Source organism: Phodopus roborovskii, unplaced genomic scaffold (genome assembly GCF_943737965.1).
Source record: "Phodopus roborovskii unplaced genomic scaffold, PHOROB, whole genome shotgun sequence".
Taxonomy (NCBI): Eukaryota; Metazoa; Chordata; class Mammalia; order Rodentia; family Cricetidae; genus Phodopus; species Phodopus roborovskii.
Genome location: NW_026126636.1, coordinates 3,344,030 through 3,362,005, shown reverse-complemented (window position 1 = coordinate 3,362,005; position 17,976 = coordinate 3,344,030).

The window sequence follows — 17,976 nt, the reverse complement described above, 5'->3', positions numbered from 1 at the left end:
GTGAGTCATCTTTCCCACTGAGACTCTAAGAAGGGACAAAAATATTTTGTGTGTGTGATAAAAGGGCCGATGACACGTTTGGGGTGAGGGAAAGCCTGGGTTTGAGCTGAGGATGGGGAAAATAATAGGACACACTTTATGGTCCCTGGCCGGAAGTCATTAAGAGAGCCTGTGCCGGCAAAGCCCTTAGCTCTGTGCCCCGCACGAGGGGGGAAGAGGAGCAATTCTTAGGCGTGCTATTTACTCTATAAAAACGATCACTTTTACTCCAGTTACAACTCACTCTCTAGGTTAAATCGCTACGCTATGGTCAAATCGCATTCTGTGTTTACAGCAACTCACACAGCAAATCTCTGACATACAAAAGGGCCCTAAGGTTGGGATTATCCTCTTGCCTCACATTCAAAGCCCAAAGAATTTTGACTAAAGGCCATTGGTGTTGAGGAGAAGGGGGACTGCTGGGCCTTTGGTTTATCCCATTGCATGAATCTTGTCCCGGGTGCTTTTAAGAATAATAAAGAAAATGTACGTGTTTGGGAATGTGTTGTACAGTGATATTTCAACCCACGACCAACCGTCTATGTGACAATGGTGCTGGAATTGTTCTGCCACCTAGTGATGGTGTAACTGTCACATCACAGCAAGATGCATCGGGCCCCGGTCATCTGAGGTCATTGTGAGTAAACCATTTTGGTTGTTGTTTTGTTTTTCAAAACAGGATTTCTCTGTGTAACCCCCTGGCTGTCCTGGAACTTGCTCTGTAGACCAGGCTGGCCTCAGTCTCATATAGATCGCCTGCCTCTGCTTCCCAAGTGCTGTATCGAAAGGAGTGTCCCACCACTGCCTAGCTGGTGTAAACCATTTTTAGAGAGTCCTGCCTGCTATTTAAAAATATGACAATATGGTAATGTTTGTGACTTAGTTGTTTTCCTTTCTTTAAAAAAATGTTCTTATGTGTATTGGTGTTTCGCTTGTATGTACTTCTGTGTACCAGTGTCTCCGTAGCCCAAAGGGCTCGGATGTCCTGGAATTGGAGCCACAGACTGTTATGTGTTACCATGTGGGTGCTAGATCTCAAACCTGGATCCTCTGGAAGAGCAGCCATCACTCTTTAACTACTGAGCCATCTCTCTCTCTCTCCTGCCCTATTCTTTTCCTTGTTATTTATTTACTTATTTTGGTTTTTTGAAACAGGGTTTTTCTGTATTGCTTTAGAGACTGTCCTGGAACTAGCTCTGTAGACAAGGCTAGCCTTGAACTCACAGATATCCGCCTGCCTCAGCCTCCCGAGTGCTGGGATTAAAAGTGTGTGCCATCAACGCCCGACTCCTTGTTATTTTTAATTAGTGTGAAAATGTTGGGTTCCATTATGATATTTCCATACACGTGTATCATATACTGTTCCTTTTTCTCTGAGATGGGAGTCTCATTATATCGTTCACACTGGGCATGAACTCCCAACTTCAAGCTATCCTCCTGCCTCGGCTTTCTCAACAGCTGAGCCCACAGGGCCCACTGTTGCACTTGGCAGCCTGCAATCCTCACAGTGCCTCTGCTGTTGCTTTTGGAGACACTTGCTGTGTGGTCCAGGCCACAGTCTGGATCACATCCAGAATTCTAGAAATACAGGTGTGCACCTCCACACCTGGCTTATTTTATACATATTTTAAAGATTGCTTTTTTTTTTTTTGCAAGCACAAATGATTTTAACAGTTTATAGTAAATAAGAGTGAAGTTTAAACCCATTAGGGAAAAATGAAAATTGCAAGCATTTCTGTAGAAGAAAATCCAAGCCCAAGTGTTAAAAGCCTAACATAACCCAAGTGCATAAAAAGATCAGCATTTAAGGCACTTAGACAGTAATACTGCCAAGGAAACAGAAAACAAACGGAAGAAAATGAAACATGAACAGAACCCTCAAAGGCATTTTAAGAAATGGGAAATAACAGCAAGGGAGAAACACACACCTCACCAGGAACAAGAACCCGAATGCAAGAGAAAGCAACTCAGGGTGAGGATGAAATAAACGGCAGCCAGGACCTTAAACGGCTTAATCCACACGTTACCCTGTCCCGGGATTGAGACTGAACCATGAGTGAAACGAGAGCTGTAGCCGTTCATCCTGAAAAGCCAGCATCAGGAAAAAGCCGGCAAATAGGAAGATAGCATTTGGTTCACACACCTGTCGACATGAAAGCGTAGTGCGTCGAAGGAGGATTTACGTAAGGCAAGTTTTCCGACGACCAACAGGAGCTCACACTTTCTTAGTAAGCAGACCTTGAAGTGATTGCCCCCATAGCCTCCTAGTGTTCTTGGGGCCATCTACCCAGTGGTTGTTAAGCTGCACTGCTAAGGTCTGTTCATTTATATTCTATGTATGTGGGTGTTTGCCTACATGTATGCGCACCATGTGTGGCTGGTGTCCTTGGAAGCCAGAGAGGCTGTCAGATCCTCCATGTGGGAGCTGGAACTGGAACCCAGGTCCTCTACAAGAACAGTTCTTAAATATTGAGCTATCTCTCCGGCCATTTCTTTTGTATTTTGATTGTTATTTTAGAATATACTTCCCTACTTATTTAAAAAAAGAAAAAAAGCATTTGCTACAAAACATGGTACTGCCAGGCTAGGCCAGCAGCATTCGGCACATTGCTTGTGACAACGAGGAGTATCAAGTAGTGAACCTAGTGAACTTGGCATTTGTATCACAAAGTCACCAAATGACACACTTCTCAGAGTGTGACCCCAACTTTAAAGAATGCTTGTCTGTGACACACATACACACACGAGAAGGACTAGTCTTTGCCACATCCCATAGTCCTCATAGTGGTAGCCAGAGTTAATGTTCACCTTTAACCTTTACAGCCTTGCCACCCACGTATAGGTGCTCTTTCCAAAAATTCAAAGGAAGGGAGTTTTCCTCCTCAAAGGACAATTGGCAGATGGCATGACTTTGCAATTGTGGTTCTGTATCCTGCAGTTTGTGGGCCTGGAAAAGGGGGTTATCTGTAGGGAAAGCATCATTCAGCATCCACCTAATACCTCCCTGTTCCCTGTGTCCCGGTGGCTTGCCCAGCTGTCAAATCGCATGTCTCAACTTAACTGTCATGCCAGATATCCTGCTTAAAGCAGACAGGTTTCTCCACTGGGCCTATTCTAGTCCAGTGGTTTGATCACAGCTGGCAGTTTCCACTCAGTTAATCACCAAATCCCTCTGCTGCCACCCAGGTCCCAGCCTCCTCCACCCCTACCCCACCAGCCTGGAGGAGGGAAGCAGAAGCAGAGCTCCAGTACTTGCAGAAGCCCGAGAATCTTCTGCAAACCCAATAATGACCCGTGCAACTGCAGGCATGTACTTCAGGCCTGCCATCAGTTGGACCCCAAGCAAGCCATTAAGAAGGGAACAGGCGCTGTGCTGACAGCAAATGCTTATCCCACTGTGGTGTAGTGTAGTGAGCCCTGGGGTATGTCCTGTGACAACTGGGCACTCTGTGGAGTCATTAGCACAGCCTGTGCTCTGATGGTACCAGCCCTGGAAGATCTGGGCCCTTGTGAGGGATATCAAAAGCAAGATGCCTGCCCAGGCCCTTGCCCTGTGCCCACCAACCTCAATGCACCTTGGGTGATACTAGTAAATAAGACAGTTGTCTCTGAAGAAGGAAACATAGGATACATTACACACATGTGCAGTATCTGCACACAGATGAAAGCATGAATATATGTTTACCCAGATATGCACACCTTTATGTTCACACATATTGCGTAATACACCTGCACACACACACACACACACACACACACACACACACACAAACATGAACACTTAAATACCTTTCTCATCCTGAAGTCACCCCTTGACCAGGATGGGACCCCTCACCCTGGCTCCAGTCGGCCCAGATGGCCAGAGCAGGCTAGCTGTCATTAGATGCCTCCTTGTCCCAGTGCCCCCGGCCTGGCCTGTGCTGTTCCAGGAGGCAGACGCTGCTGTTTAATTTCCCATTTTCTTCCCTTCACCAAGGAGACCTGGAAACCTGAACTGCCTGGGGGCATAGGCTGTGCGTGGAGCTGTACGGGATTCATTTCAGAATCTCTAGCGTTGGTGTCAGACTGCGTCGATTCCAGAGTGTCAGACTTTATTAAAAAATGAAAACAAAAAAAAAAAAAAAAAAAAAAAAAAAAAACCCCACAGTGTCTGGTCTGGCGTAGACTCTCAGATAAAAGCAGGTGCCTGTGCATGCACACAAACCTGCACAGCCACACATCCTTAAATTCACATGATACAGGCCACCCCAGCATGCATGTTTACATGTGAAAGATCCACACACAGACACATCCTCACACACACAAACATGACATGCACATTTCCACAAATGCTAATACAGAAACACATGCTTGCACAGTGCAAATACATGTGTATAGCCATTTGCACACAAAGTCAGCACACATGTACTTACTGATATACAGAGTAATACACCTACAGCAAAGCCACCATGAATGCACACCCATGCTACAGCAGGGTAAAGATGTTGCTAGCATCCTACTGTTGGCTGGAGAGCCTTCTATCCCATCTAATTTTGAGCCCCTGCTTCAGGAAAAGCCTGGTTATAATTTCCTTTCGGTGGCTGTGATTAAATACCCTGACTAAAAGCTGGTTAGGGAGAAAATGATTTATTTGGCTTACAATTCCAGATTAGAGTTCATGGTTGCTGAGAAGTCTCGGAGGCAGGAACACACAGCTGGGCACCGCACATCCCCAGTCAAAAGCAGAGAGAAACAAATGTAGCCATGCAGCCTGCTTGCTTGATCCTTTTTTCCTCCTCTCTATAGCTCAGGATCCTCCCCTTCGCCCCCACACAGGGAAGGCGCTACCCACCGTGGCATGGATCTTCCTACACTAATTAGTAATCAAGACAGTCCCCACAGACATGCCCACAGGCCAACCTGATCTAGACAATTCCTCTTTCAGGATCATTTCCTGAATGACTTTTCAGCTGTGACAAGTTGACGTTTTTAAAACTAGCCAGTACAGACCGTTTGCTCAACAGCTGAGAGACCTCCCAGGTAAAGCAGAGCAGACAGGAGGGTTGACCTTCTCGCTGCCTGCTGGCCACTCCCTCTTCCAGGGTTCTCCCCGCCCCCAGCATCCACCAGCGCTCTGAGCTGTGGAAAGGACCTCAATGAGGAGACAGGTGACCCCAGCCTGACCCATCTCACCCTGGCCTTGGAAAGACAACACCCTAGCTTGAGAGGAGTCAGCAGCTTGTATCCATCCCATGCACCCAGAGTTGCTTTCATCCGCCAACACTCTAACATCTAGCGTCCCCCTTTCCTGTGTAGTTCAGGATTGCCACAAGCTGGGGGTGGAGTGTTCAGAACGTGAGCTAGTCAGTGGTTCTGTCCGTGTCACGCTGAAGCTTAGTGAGGCTCTGGTGTGTCACCTTTGCCCTGACTAACTCCTCCTCACCTGAATGTTCTGGGAACCTGGCTCAGGGTGAGCCCTCCATGAATATATGCTTGCAGAACCAAGGTGCAAATACACCCACCAGCGGTGTTAAGTTATGTTCTGTTTGGGGATGAGAGCCTCCCCCTGCTAACCTGCTCTCGGAATTCAGCTGTATCCCAGGAACAGGATCTGCCTAGAGACCTGGCCAATGGAGTGGCACCTCAAACCGTGTTCCTCACAAGGTGCTTCGGCAGGAAGCTCCACTTGTAAGCAAAAGGGGAAATCAAATCGGGTGTTCTGTTTTCAAGTCCACGGAACTCAGATAGGAAGTCAAAACTGTGTTATCATCCAGCTGCAGCTCCGTGGAATTTCCAGCTGCTGGGGCATGGGCATGCCTGGTGACAGGAGAGGATGCATTCCCGTGGCTAGAGTCAGATCCCTGAGTTGGCCCCCAGAAGCTGGACGGGTGCTGGGTGGACACACCGATGGCAAACTCTCTGCCAACATGGACTACCTGCCATTCATTTTCCCCTCTGGAGCCTTAAAAACCAAACCTTCCTTCCTACCCCCAACCATGTCCACTCATTCCAATGCAAACCTGAGACTTTTGCCTTTTAAGGACAGTTCAGATATTTTTGGGCCTAAGTTTCCACCATTTATCACTAAAGCAATGATCAGCTAAGAATTCTTGGCTCCCTAAAACAATGCGACCAGAGAGCAGGAGGGAGTTGAGTTATAAATAGTTTGCTCCCTCCCCGCTATTCATTTGTGGTGCTATATAAATCTTCAGGTGTGTGAATTGCATCATTACTAATGTTCTTTAAAATGTAATACAACTTTTCTCATTAAACACAGCCAGCCAATCAAAAGACACACCTCTCAGACCCTCCACCAAGGGGTTTCGGCATTTGCATTGCAGAATAACTGTAATTTTATTCATGGGTTGGCAGCGCCTCGGCCCATCAGTAATTAAACACGGAACAGCTGTCACTCTGCAGCATCCTAGGCAGGCAGGATGGAATAATGAGCCAGTATGGATGGGCTCAGCGGTAGGGGGGCTGGCGTGGTTGTGGGACAAGGCTTGTGTGGGCCGGGGCTGACAAGGTTCCCAGGCCTGAGCTCAGGGCTGTCCCTGGCTCCCCTGTGTTTGCTCCTGACTCCTGTAGGAAGAGTGGCTGCCGATGCATAGAGGGCCATGGGAAGGGACAGGGGTTTGTTCAAGTCAGAACATGTCTTCTGGAGGCCACATGGGATCTGGTAGAGGTAGACAACCGGGGAGGATGGGGAACTTCTGGCTTCTACTTTTTTTTCCTGGTTGAAATGTGTTAACAAGCAAGTAGGCATTCCCTCTATAATTTAGAGGACTAACTTTTTTTTTTTTTTTTTAATCATTGTTGGGGACCGAACTCAGAGTCTTGCATATGCTAGGCAAGCACTCTACCATGGAACTATATACCAGACCTTCATGGAGCTAAGTTAAATATATGTGTATTTTACATTTATTTGTGTGTGGATTTGTGTGGTGTGAAGTATGCACACCGTGAGGCACATGTGGAGCTCAGAGGACGATTTTACAGGCATCAGATCTCCCCTTCCATTATGTGATTCCCAGGGATTGAATAGCAAGTGCCTTTACCTGTTGAGCCATTTTGCTGGCCCACTCCAGAACTAAGGCTTTAAAAGAGTGGTTCTCAGCCCATGGGTCTCCACCCTTTTGGGGGTTGGATGACCCTTTCACAGGGGTTGAATATCATATGTTTCATAACGATTCATAGTGGTAGCAAAATAAAACTTATGAAGTGGTAACCAAGCTAGTCTTATGGTTGGGGGTCACCACAGCAGGAGGAGATGTATTAAAGGGTCACAGCATTACGAAGGCTGAGAACCACTGTGTTAAAGGCTTATGTGCTGAGTGGTGGGAACAGAGCAAGGGAAGGGAGTACTCACTCCCGGGCTTGGAGGGAGGGGGCCTTAAACATGCATGCCCCATCCACACCGTGCGGCTTCACTAGACATCTTGTGACCCGTATCTGGTTAGCTTTTCTCATTGCTGACACAAAATACCTCACAAGAAGCAATGGAAGCTTGAGGGTTCGGTCCACCGCGGGCGAGGAGTCATAGCGGCAGCAGCCTGAGGAGCTGGTCATGTTGCAACTAAAGTCAGGGAACAGTGATGACAGCCAGCGCTCACTCACTCGCTCGATGCAGTCAAAGATGGCAGCCCAGGGAATGGTGTCAACCACAACTGAGATGAACCGTTCCACCCCGGTCAAACTAACATAGATAACCCCTCGCAGGGATGCCCAGGCTTGTCTCCTGGATGCTGCTCCATCCTGGCAAGTAGGCAGTGAACATTAAGCATCATATGGCAGAAGGAAGCAGTTTGAAGCCGAGGATGGCAAGAGGCTAGTATGCCCGGGGGCCTAGGCTCTGGGCTCCCATGCTGGAACCTTAAGCAGATCTTTGGGCTTCAGTGCCTCCTCTAAACAAGGAGTAGGGAGGGGAGTCTTTAGGACTGCTAACTCAGAGGTCCAGGGAGATGGGGGTGGGGGGGCAAGTGGACGGATGGGGCAAGCTGGACCCATTCATGACACATGCCTATTTGCTGCCTGATCAGTTTCTGCCAGCTGGGTTCCCCTCACATCTCCCCAAGCCCTGGACTGCAGAAAACTTACCCACGTAACTCCCAGAAACTCCCTCCCTCCTTCTTTTTTTCTGACATTTCCTGGTTATCTGGACCAGCCCAGTAGCATCAGTAGGGGGCAAGGACAATGTATCCCAAAGCTCCATATCATGAGCACAGAAGCAATCCTTTGGGCTCTACTTTCCTGCAGGCCTGCCTCTGTGTCTACCCTCGGGGCCACAATGTAGCCATACCCACTTAGAGGACCTTCTGTCCCGACCCAGGGCCAGGGGTGGTCTTCTTCAGGGAAGCTCCTTGGCTTGTCTGGGCCCATCAGATGTCTCTTTTTGAGTCCCGTAAGGAAGGGCATAGTAGACCTGGCCAGCCCAACTAAGGTTGGCAGATCCAGGGGCTCCTCTGAGGGACTGTGTTGTCTCAGTGACACTAGAGTGGCCAGGAGAGGTCTCTGAGGAGTGCACTGGCATGTGCTTAGTGTAGTGCCCAGGTCTGGAAGATGCATTTCCCGTATCCACAGTGACAAGAAGAAGGGACCCTGTGCATCACCATAGGGGACACTGCCTGTCCTGAGTGTGTACATGGTGGGTGTGTTATTTACTTTGCATATCACTGTGACAAAATACCCAACAGAAGAAACTGGAGGCAGGAAGGATTTATTTTAACTCAGGACCATCTTGGTGGAGAAAATCTGATGGAGTTCATGGTAGCACAAACCCAGGGCTGGGACCCCTCACATCTCGGTGGATCAAGAGGCCATATGCTCAGGAGACACACAAGGCTTGGCTATAGTCCTCAAGGTAATCCCCATCCCATGGCCCACCTCTGACAGAGAGGCCTTCTTAAAGGTTCCACAACCTCTCAAACAACTCCACTAGCTGAGAACCAAATGTTCAAACACATGAGCCTGTAAGCCATCCTGCACTGTAGGAGGCTGAGAGCTCATCCCAGAGCGAGAGGCTGTGCCTGGTAACTCTGAGGTCATCATCACTGGGGAGGAGTAGGTAGTCAGGTCATTGCTAATAGATAGTACTGGGTGCCCACAGCCAGCTCTGCCAGGACCCCACTCCAACAGGGAAAGTATGGAACCCAGGCCCAGGATGCACAGTGGGCCCATCACACACCATCATACACATTCTGAGGCTCTCCTGCATCTATTTTCTGCCTGTGACAGAGTTTTATGTCCTGCTGGGTCTGCTGTGCTCTGAGTCATCTTGCCTAGGTCAATGAGGGTGGCTGGACCATCTGTGGTCTGATGACAGCATGCTGGAAACCAGAGAGAGGCCTTCTGGCCGGGTCCCTCGGCATGGGGCAGGGAGACTGTCCTCCTATATGATAGGTGAGGGTCAATATTTATAAGGATTAATGGATGCAGGATGTGAGCTGCCCATGCAGCTGGGGACCTTGATGAGTGGAGAGGACAGTCACAAGCAGCAGATGGTTTCCCAGGCCAACAGCAAACAGTGCTCAGGGTGTGTGGATCCTGTGGAATGCCACAAAGAGGCATCCCTTAGCCTCTCCACTGAGTGTGCTAGAATGTGCATGTGTACATATGTATTGGTACATGAAAATGTATATTCATGTGAACATGTTCATGTGTCCACATGTTTGTGTGATTGTATACACTTGCATGTGTGCATATACAACAACATGCATGTATTGAGAGTGTTTGTGCAAGTGTGACGGTATGTATGTGTATGACCATAGGTTGGTATGTATATACGTACCTGTGAGAGTGTGCATGTGTATACATGAGGGTGCATGTATGGGTGCATGCATATGTGAAAGTATGTTTGATGGGAGATGTCATTCTGTGTATGTTTCTCACACTGGTTAATGAATAAAGCACTGTTGGCCAATAGGAAAGGAAGATAGGAGGGACTAGGAGACAAGGAGGACAGAGGAAGTAGGAAGGAGGAGTCAAGATGGAGAGTCTGGAGAAGGCAGAACCGCCAGCCGCCTCTCGCTGGTAAGACCACGTGGAAATACATAGAAATGGGATAATACTTAAGACAGAGCTAGCCGATAAGAAACTATTACCTGGCCAACAGCATAATATTAAATACAAAGTCTCTGTGTATTATTTGGGGCTGGCGCGGCGGCGGGACAAGACCTGCAGCGGGAGAAAAAACCTTACTCCTTACATATGTTCATAGGTGAGCATGGGCATGTATGCATGTGTGATCAATGTACATGTGTGGCTATGTGTGTGCACATGTATGTGTGCATACCCAATGCCTGTATGTGGTACACATGTGTATATGAGAATGTGCCCATGTGATGGTGTGTCTGTGTGTGGCCATGAGAGGATGTGTTTGTGTACATGTGAGAATGTACATTTGTATGAATGTGTGCATATATGTGCACATATATATGTATGTGAGTATGCTTGCATGCATGTAAAACTATATTGCTTGTATGTATATATGAATGTATGCATATGTGGGAAAATGTAAACAAGCTGTCATATGCACATGAGAGGGTACAAGTATACTTGTATGCACATTTGTGAGTATATGCATGCACATGTGTGAGTGAACATACAAGTGTATGAGAAAGCATGTGTGCTATATATCTATCTGTAAGAAAGTGCATATGTAAGTAAGCATGCATGCATATGAGTGTATACATGTGTATACCTACGATGGTGTGCATATGTAAGTATTCCTGTGTACATGCAAAAGTATGCATGTATCCGTGTATGCCTATGTGGGAACATGCTTGTACACAAGCTTCTGTGTCATTCAACCATGCAGTCGGGACGTCTCTGGATGCTGAGTTGGTTCAAGTTCCAATGCCAGCCCAGATAGGGGAAGCGTCAGATAAACCAACGAGAATAGAGGTGCCATTCCTACAGGGGGACAGGGGTGGCTGTCCCTGAAACCCTCATTGCTGAGAAAAGGATTGGAAACTAACAAGGCAGCTTTCTTGGGGCAGCCCTGTTAGTGGCTCTGACTGACGTGGCTTCCACAGTGAAGGCTGCCGTGGTAGAGAGCACCTGCTCAGAGCGGTGGGAGTTTGGATTTCCTTCTGCCCTGCTGTGCCTGGGGTCTGGGAGGCTGATGGGCACACAGGCTGGACTCCACGCGGCTCCGTGTGCAGGAGCTCAGGGCATTTGCAGACTGACTTGCAGATGTGCAGAGTGCATAATTGCTAGAGAGGCACAGGAGGTGAGGCGGCACCTCCCACCCGTGACCAAAGCCCTAGATGGTCCATCATCTCCAAAGCCAGGTCCAAATATGGTGGGGTGTGGTACACCTCACCACTGCACCAGTCATTGCTTTTAGCCTGTACTTTGTGCAGAGGATCAATGCAGAATTGACTTGGGCACCGTAAGGGGCCCTGGCTGAGAGCCATCAATAGAATTAGGCCTGTGGAGAAGACAAGGGGTGCTTCCTAGCAGAAGGAAAAGTGCTCCTGCCCGCTGTGAGTCTGCTAGGCAGGGCCTCTTCCCGGACTGTGATATCTCCTCGTGGCTCTTCTTTCCACACGGTAATTTCTTGACCAGCATCCAGCCTCTACTGGAAGCCAGGGCCACCGTTTATTGCACAGTTCCTCTCATCAAGTGCTGTGCTTGGTGACACGCACGGGTGGTAACCTCCATATGCGGCCATCCATAGGAGCTCATCCTCTCTCCCTGCACTGGGGAAGAAATGGACGATTGCTCCAGTTATAGCAGCAGAAATCTGACGGTGACACAAGCCTACCTTCAACAGGCTGAACCAAAAGGGGGGTTTGCGCTGCTCCACACAGCCAAACCTCCAGGTCCCAATGGCAGGACCTTTCCCGTGTCACATCTCTCGGTCTAGCTCTTCTCCCTATCAGTTCCACGGGAGGACAAGATGGCTGCCAGGAGCTCCAGACCGTCTTTTACCCAAAAGTAAATAAGATGGAGAGAACACCGATGTTTCATTGGCTCAGAGTGAGTCACGTGCTTAGCCTTGAACCAATCACTTTGAGGGGAGAATGCAATACTCTGATTGGCTTACTCCTGAGTCGAGGCCCTGCAAAGGCTTCAGGAGCAGAAAAACAAAGAATAAGGGGAGATGAGTGGGGTGAAGAGAAAATGAAATGTTCAGTGTTGAGTAGCAACAGTACAGCTGGCCACCATGAAGAGGTTCAAGAATGTCCCCCAATGGCATTCTAGAGTCATCGGGCAGTCGTGGCTGCCTACCCCTTATTTTACTGCATATTCCCAGGAAGAACTTTGCCTCCGACCTTAGGGTCCTGTATCAATCAACATCACTTCTGCTTGAGATATTCGGGAAGGTGCAGGATGCTGGAGACCAGATGAGGGTCCCCCAGTATAGGCCGTTTAAGCTAGGGACCCTGGGGAGCCCAACTAAATTGCCGCCACTGTTATATAACTTAAATATATGGGACATAATTATTTTTAAAAATATACCCATAAAATTGTCTCTGATTATTTTAGTCACAATACAAATAGCCTCAATTAGAGCAAAAATAGGGCGCAGGTTTATGGCTCCCATGAATCTGTGAGTAACCTCAGCTCTGAGGCGGTAAAACCTGCCGCTCCCTGCTGGCCCTGCCATGAATTCTGGGACAAATGGGTCCAGATCCAGCATGGGGACAGCAGGCGGGAGGAGCGAGGGCATACTCTCTGGGCCATTTGTTGTCTGGACATATTGTCTGTCCTTGCCTTTGTGGTAGGGTCACTGGCCGGACACCCTCAGGACATAGAAGAGATCCATATGGGACAGAACTTTAAAATTTTTTTTTCTTTTGGGCCGTCAGTGTCTGGTCTGACACACAGCCGTCCTGAGAAGCTGGGTCTTTAAGTTCCTTTTTCTACGATAGTAGTGACTACTAGCCAAGCCTCCAATGACAAATGAAGAAACCCAGGAGCAGAAATGAAGCATGCCCTCAGTGTTATTCTGGGGTAGGGCAGGATCCTTCTAGAATGGAGCTCTCCTGGCCCCCCTGAGGCACATGCATTAGTAAGTAACACATAAGTACGGCCACGCCCAGGGGCGTCTTCTCTGACTGATGAACTTTAGCATTTCCCATCAATCTCACATGGAAATATTTTGGGGACTTTAAAAATTAGCAATGACAAATAAGAAAAAATAGACAACAGATAAATTTAGAAAAAACTGGAATCTTTTCAGTAGGTAGTAGTTCCCATCTGGGGAGAACCTTCTGTTTCAAGAGACTTTTGGTCTTTTGAAAATGGCGTTTGTTTGCTTGATTTTTTTTTCATGTGCATCTCTCATGGTTTTTGTTACATATATGTGATTTGCGACTTTGTAGCCCGACCAAGAAAGGGGGGGGGAGTATTTATGTAGCATATAGTTTCAGGTTGCAGTCCTATGGCAGGGAATTCACGGGGTGGGGGGGCAGGCTGGTCATACCACACTCACTGTCAAGAACAGAGAGAAACAATGCCTGCTTGCTCGCTCCTCAGCTAGCATTCTCTACTCTTCTACAGTCTGATCTAGATGATTGCTCACTCAGACCCTCTCCTTCCATTCTAGGTTGTGTTAATAGTTAAAATGAACCAGCACAAGCTTTATTGAAGTTTGATTGACAGGTCCCATCATTGCTAGCACTTCCGAGGCACATGGGAAGTCATGGGTCTTTCTGGGTTGTTTGCTTTTTTACTTTATATATATTTATTTATGTATTTCTTTTGAGATTGCCTTGTTGTGTAGCCCAAGCTGGCTTGAAATCCCCACACTGTGGTCTTCCTAAGTGCTGGTGTCAAGGCCTGAATCACTAGACCCAGCCTAAGGCGCTCTCTACTTGACTGTTTTACAGTTAATCCTCTTGGATTTTCAAGATAAACATGAGCATATTATCCGACAAGAATGATAATCTTGCCCTTGCCTTTTAAATCTTTGCCTTGTGTTTTTGGGTTTTTTCTTTCTTTCTTTTGGTTTTTTGTTTGTTTGTTTAATTTATCTTGTCTCACTGTACCAGCCCCTTGCTTTAGGAAGCCTCAAGGGAGGAGCCCTGAGGGCTCGGGACTCTCTTCTCCAAGACCCCTACTGCAGCCGGTCGGGACACACCAGATGCTTCTGTCTGAAGCACATGCACGATTCTCCATCCCAGGACTGTCCTCCAGCTTGAGAAAATCCTCCAGGGCTAGGATCTTATTCAAGCTCATGCTGGGGCAGGATGTGCTGCCAACTCGTGTTGAGTGAGTGAGTCCTGGGCTGGGGAGGGGGGGCTGCCGAGGGAGGTTTCCTTGGCTTTGTTCTCGAGTTTCTGTGTGTGCCTCACTCTTAGGTTTTGGTCTTGTTTGTTTACTAGTTTGTTCTGAGCCACCGTTCGCTGAAGCTGACCGGAACTCCTGATCCTCCTGCTTCTGCCTCCCTGGTGCTGGAGTTACAGGTGTGTACACCATACTCATCTCTTAAGGACCTCCATCCTGTGGGTGAGGCAGTGCTGACTGCAAAAGATGCCCCCGCTTCCTGATACAAGAGCCTAACAAGGGCTGAGAGGCGTCATGGTCCCATTTTCCAGTGGATGCCATTTGTCTTCATTCATCACACAGCTCGCCATCTGCCACCCCCAGTGCAGCCACTGAGCTTAGAGAAGAGGTCTCAGTGTCTTTAGGGAGAAAGCTCAAGGGCAGCTTGACCAGATCAGTATGCGCATATGGAATGAGGAGAACGTGGGGAGGGAGACACTGAGGCAGAAGTTATCACCTCTGCTCGGGGCTTGTATCACTTCACAGGGAGGCAAAGCAAGGGGTGTCTAGGTGGCCATGGTGGGGAGACAATGCGGGGGGGGGGGGGAGGGGGGGAGGGAGGAGGGCCAGGAAGCCTAGAGAAGTGAAGGGATGCCATCAGGGTTCCAGGCTCCGGCCGGGGCAGAAGTCAATGCTGAAAAGGGCAGAATATTATGTTGGTGACAGTTGGGATTTGGGCAGGAAGGTACAAATCAGAGGGAAGAAAGGCCACTTCAAGCATGGTGTGAGGGGACACAGCTGTCATCCTAGCGCTTCAGGAGGCTGAAGATCAGGAAGTTGAGGCCAGCCTGGGCTACATAGCTAAGTCTGATTTACAGCAGGAACAATATTCACATCGTAAGAACTCTTAATTACATTGGGGGGGGCACAGAGCACACGTGTAGGCCAGAGAATAATTTGTGGGGGTCCCAAGTTCTCTCCAACATGTGGGACCCAGGGCCAACCTTAGGAAATCATTGCTTTTCTGACTGAACCATTTCACTGGCCCAATATTCACATTCCAGCAGCTTCCAATAGCACGCCTACCTGTTTTGGAAGTCCTTTACTTAGGGCTGCCATGCTGGGCATAGAGACCTTGCCAAATGAATTCTCTCAGGGATCCACAGCTGATGGTGCTGAGAGCTCTGCGCATGCTCAGAGCCAGGGAGAGGGAAAGAAAGAATTCCATCCCTGAGGCCTTCTGGCCTCCCTGAATTTGTTAGTGTTCTCTTCATTAGAACACAGTTTGGATTGGTTTGGAAATGCTCAGCACTCATCCCTCCCTCTTGGGGTCCTGACTCAGTGAGCCTCTCCACTCCCATGTTGTAGATGGAGCCGTACCCTAGAGCGGGAGACATGTGTCCCAGGGTCCATGTCCATGGCAACTTGGCTCTCCTGTGGCCCTGGTAATTGGACTTGGGATGAATCTGTAGCTCTGGCTAAATAACCAGGCCCGGTTAAAACAAGCCCCAGAGCCATTGTCTGAGAAACTTGGAAGACAGGTGCAAGCAGTGAACTCACCATTGTGTAGAGTTTGGTATATTACCATCTGAGTAGGCCTGAACCTGGAGATGGCGGCTGCATCCAGCTTCTCTGGATGGAGTCTGTTTGGCTCGATGTTGGTATTACCTTTGCCTCTCTGTGGACAAATATCCAACAGACACAACTTAAGGTGGACAAAGGTAGCTTTGGCTCATGGTTTCAGAGAGTTCAGTCCATCATGAAGGAGGAGGCCTAATAGAGACAGTGGAAAGTCCTCATATCATTCTGAGATGGTAGACAGGACACAGAGTAAGCAGGTGACAAGGATAAGTGAATGTAACTCTCAAAAGCCTGCTCCCTGTGGCCGACTTCGGCCAGTCAGGTCCTGTGTCCCAGAAACTCCAAACCTTCCAAAATATTACATCTAACTGGGGGGGACAAATATTGAGGCACAGAAGTCTGTGTGTGTGTGTGTGTGTGTGAGAGAGAGAGAGAGAGAGAGAGAGAGAGAGAGAGAGAGAGAGAGGAGAGGAGAGAAAGAGAAAGAGTTCACTGTTGAAAGGTGGCTTGGATGCTCCTGTCTCTGACCTTATGTGTATCATTTTACCAACACGCTGACCCCTCCTCTGACTTAGTCCGGTGTGGTTTCTGTTACCCGGCAGGTGAGGCAGCCTGGTAGTCCTTGGCCTATAATCCCAGGCACTTGAAATCTGAGACAGGAGCCTGACAGCTCTTTGACACAATCTGGAGCTGGCCACTCCTGAAGATTCTGGCAACTCAGGGAGAGGTTAGCCTGGCTGGCATTGGCTTCTGAGAAAATGCACAGGAGTGGGGATTCCCTGAAGAGGCCCCGGGACAGGTCTGGAGTGTGGAAGGCTAAGAGGCTTGGTGGCATTTGGATGAGAGTCCACATCCTGGTATAGGAAAACAAAAGACCTGGGCCAATGGTGGGGATAAAGTCTTAGATCCCTAGCCATGCCTGCAGTAGAGGAGCTACAGTGTGGCAAGCAGGCTGGGCAGTTTGGACTTGATATCTAGGGTGTCTAACATCCCGGCAACAGGATTTACTTAGGAGCAGAACTTCAAAGCATAGGCCTATAATTCCTCTGCTACTCTGCAGCCTGAATAGGAGGATTCCAAGTTCAAAGCCAATTTAGCCTATCCAGCAAGTTCAAGGCCAGCCTAGGAAGTTTAGGGAGACCCTATCTCAGCAAGTATAAAGAAGGCTGGTAATAATAGCTCAGTGGGAGAGAAACTTAGGGAGCCCCGATCTCATCAAGTAAAAAGAGGGCGGCTGACATAGCCCAGTAGGAGTGCTCTGGCCTGGAATCCACCAGCAAGGGCTTTGGGGTGCTGCTCAGCGATAGGACATTTGCCTAGGACCCCTGGTGTGGGGCTGGCGGTGTGACCACTGTGTAGAGCTTGCTGTTCAAATGCAAGAGCGTGAGCTCAATCTCTAGTGCCGCAGAGGGAGATAAAAAATGATTTACTTCAGATGGATGGTCATTGATTTCATTTCTGACAGGTGTGCTATTCTGGAACTTGACAAAGAGAAACATTAAATCCAGAAGTCCCCATTCTGCATGGAGCAATCACATTTCTCTCCGCCTGGTCAGCTCTCCAGCCCAAACGCTTTTGTCCCCGGGAGGGAGCGAGGATGGATTTGAATTAACCGGGAAGTTCTTTGATGGCTATTTTAAAACTTCTCTCTGGTACCTGGCCTGACATCATAATTACCCACCTGTGATTTATCTCAGGTATATTATGAGTGATGATAGGTTTTGGGGTGCTAATTGAGCGGATCCAGCTCCTCACCTCCTCCCAGTCATTCACTCTGCAGCAGCTAATGCTCCCCTTGAACACTGGCATGCAATGCTGCACGGTGGAGAAGGTGCCGTGAGCTTTGCAACCGCAGTCTGCTGTGGCCAATCCCACCAGTTTTGGCCTGGACACTTGGAAGTCATCCCATAGACACAGTCCCGACCCAGATGTTAAATCTGACCCAGGCTTGTTCTTTGCCAGTTAGCGATTGGATCCTACCCGTGGCCAGCTCTGCTGTGGACGTTTATCAAACCAAATGAAAGTGCTCTCACTGCAGGATGCTCAGCCGGGAGGCGTGGCAGAGTGGCCATGATCAAATCAACAGAAAGGGTCACTTCAGCAGGGGCGGTTTGGAAGACAGCACAGGAAAGTTAGAAGTGATTGATTATGTAGGCTGCTCAA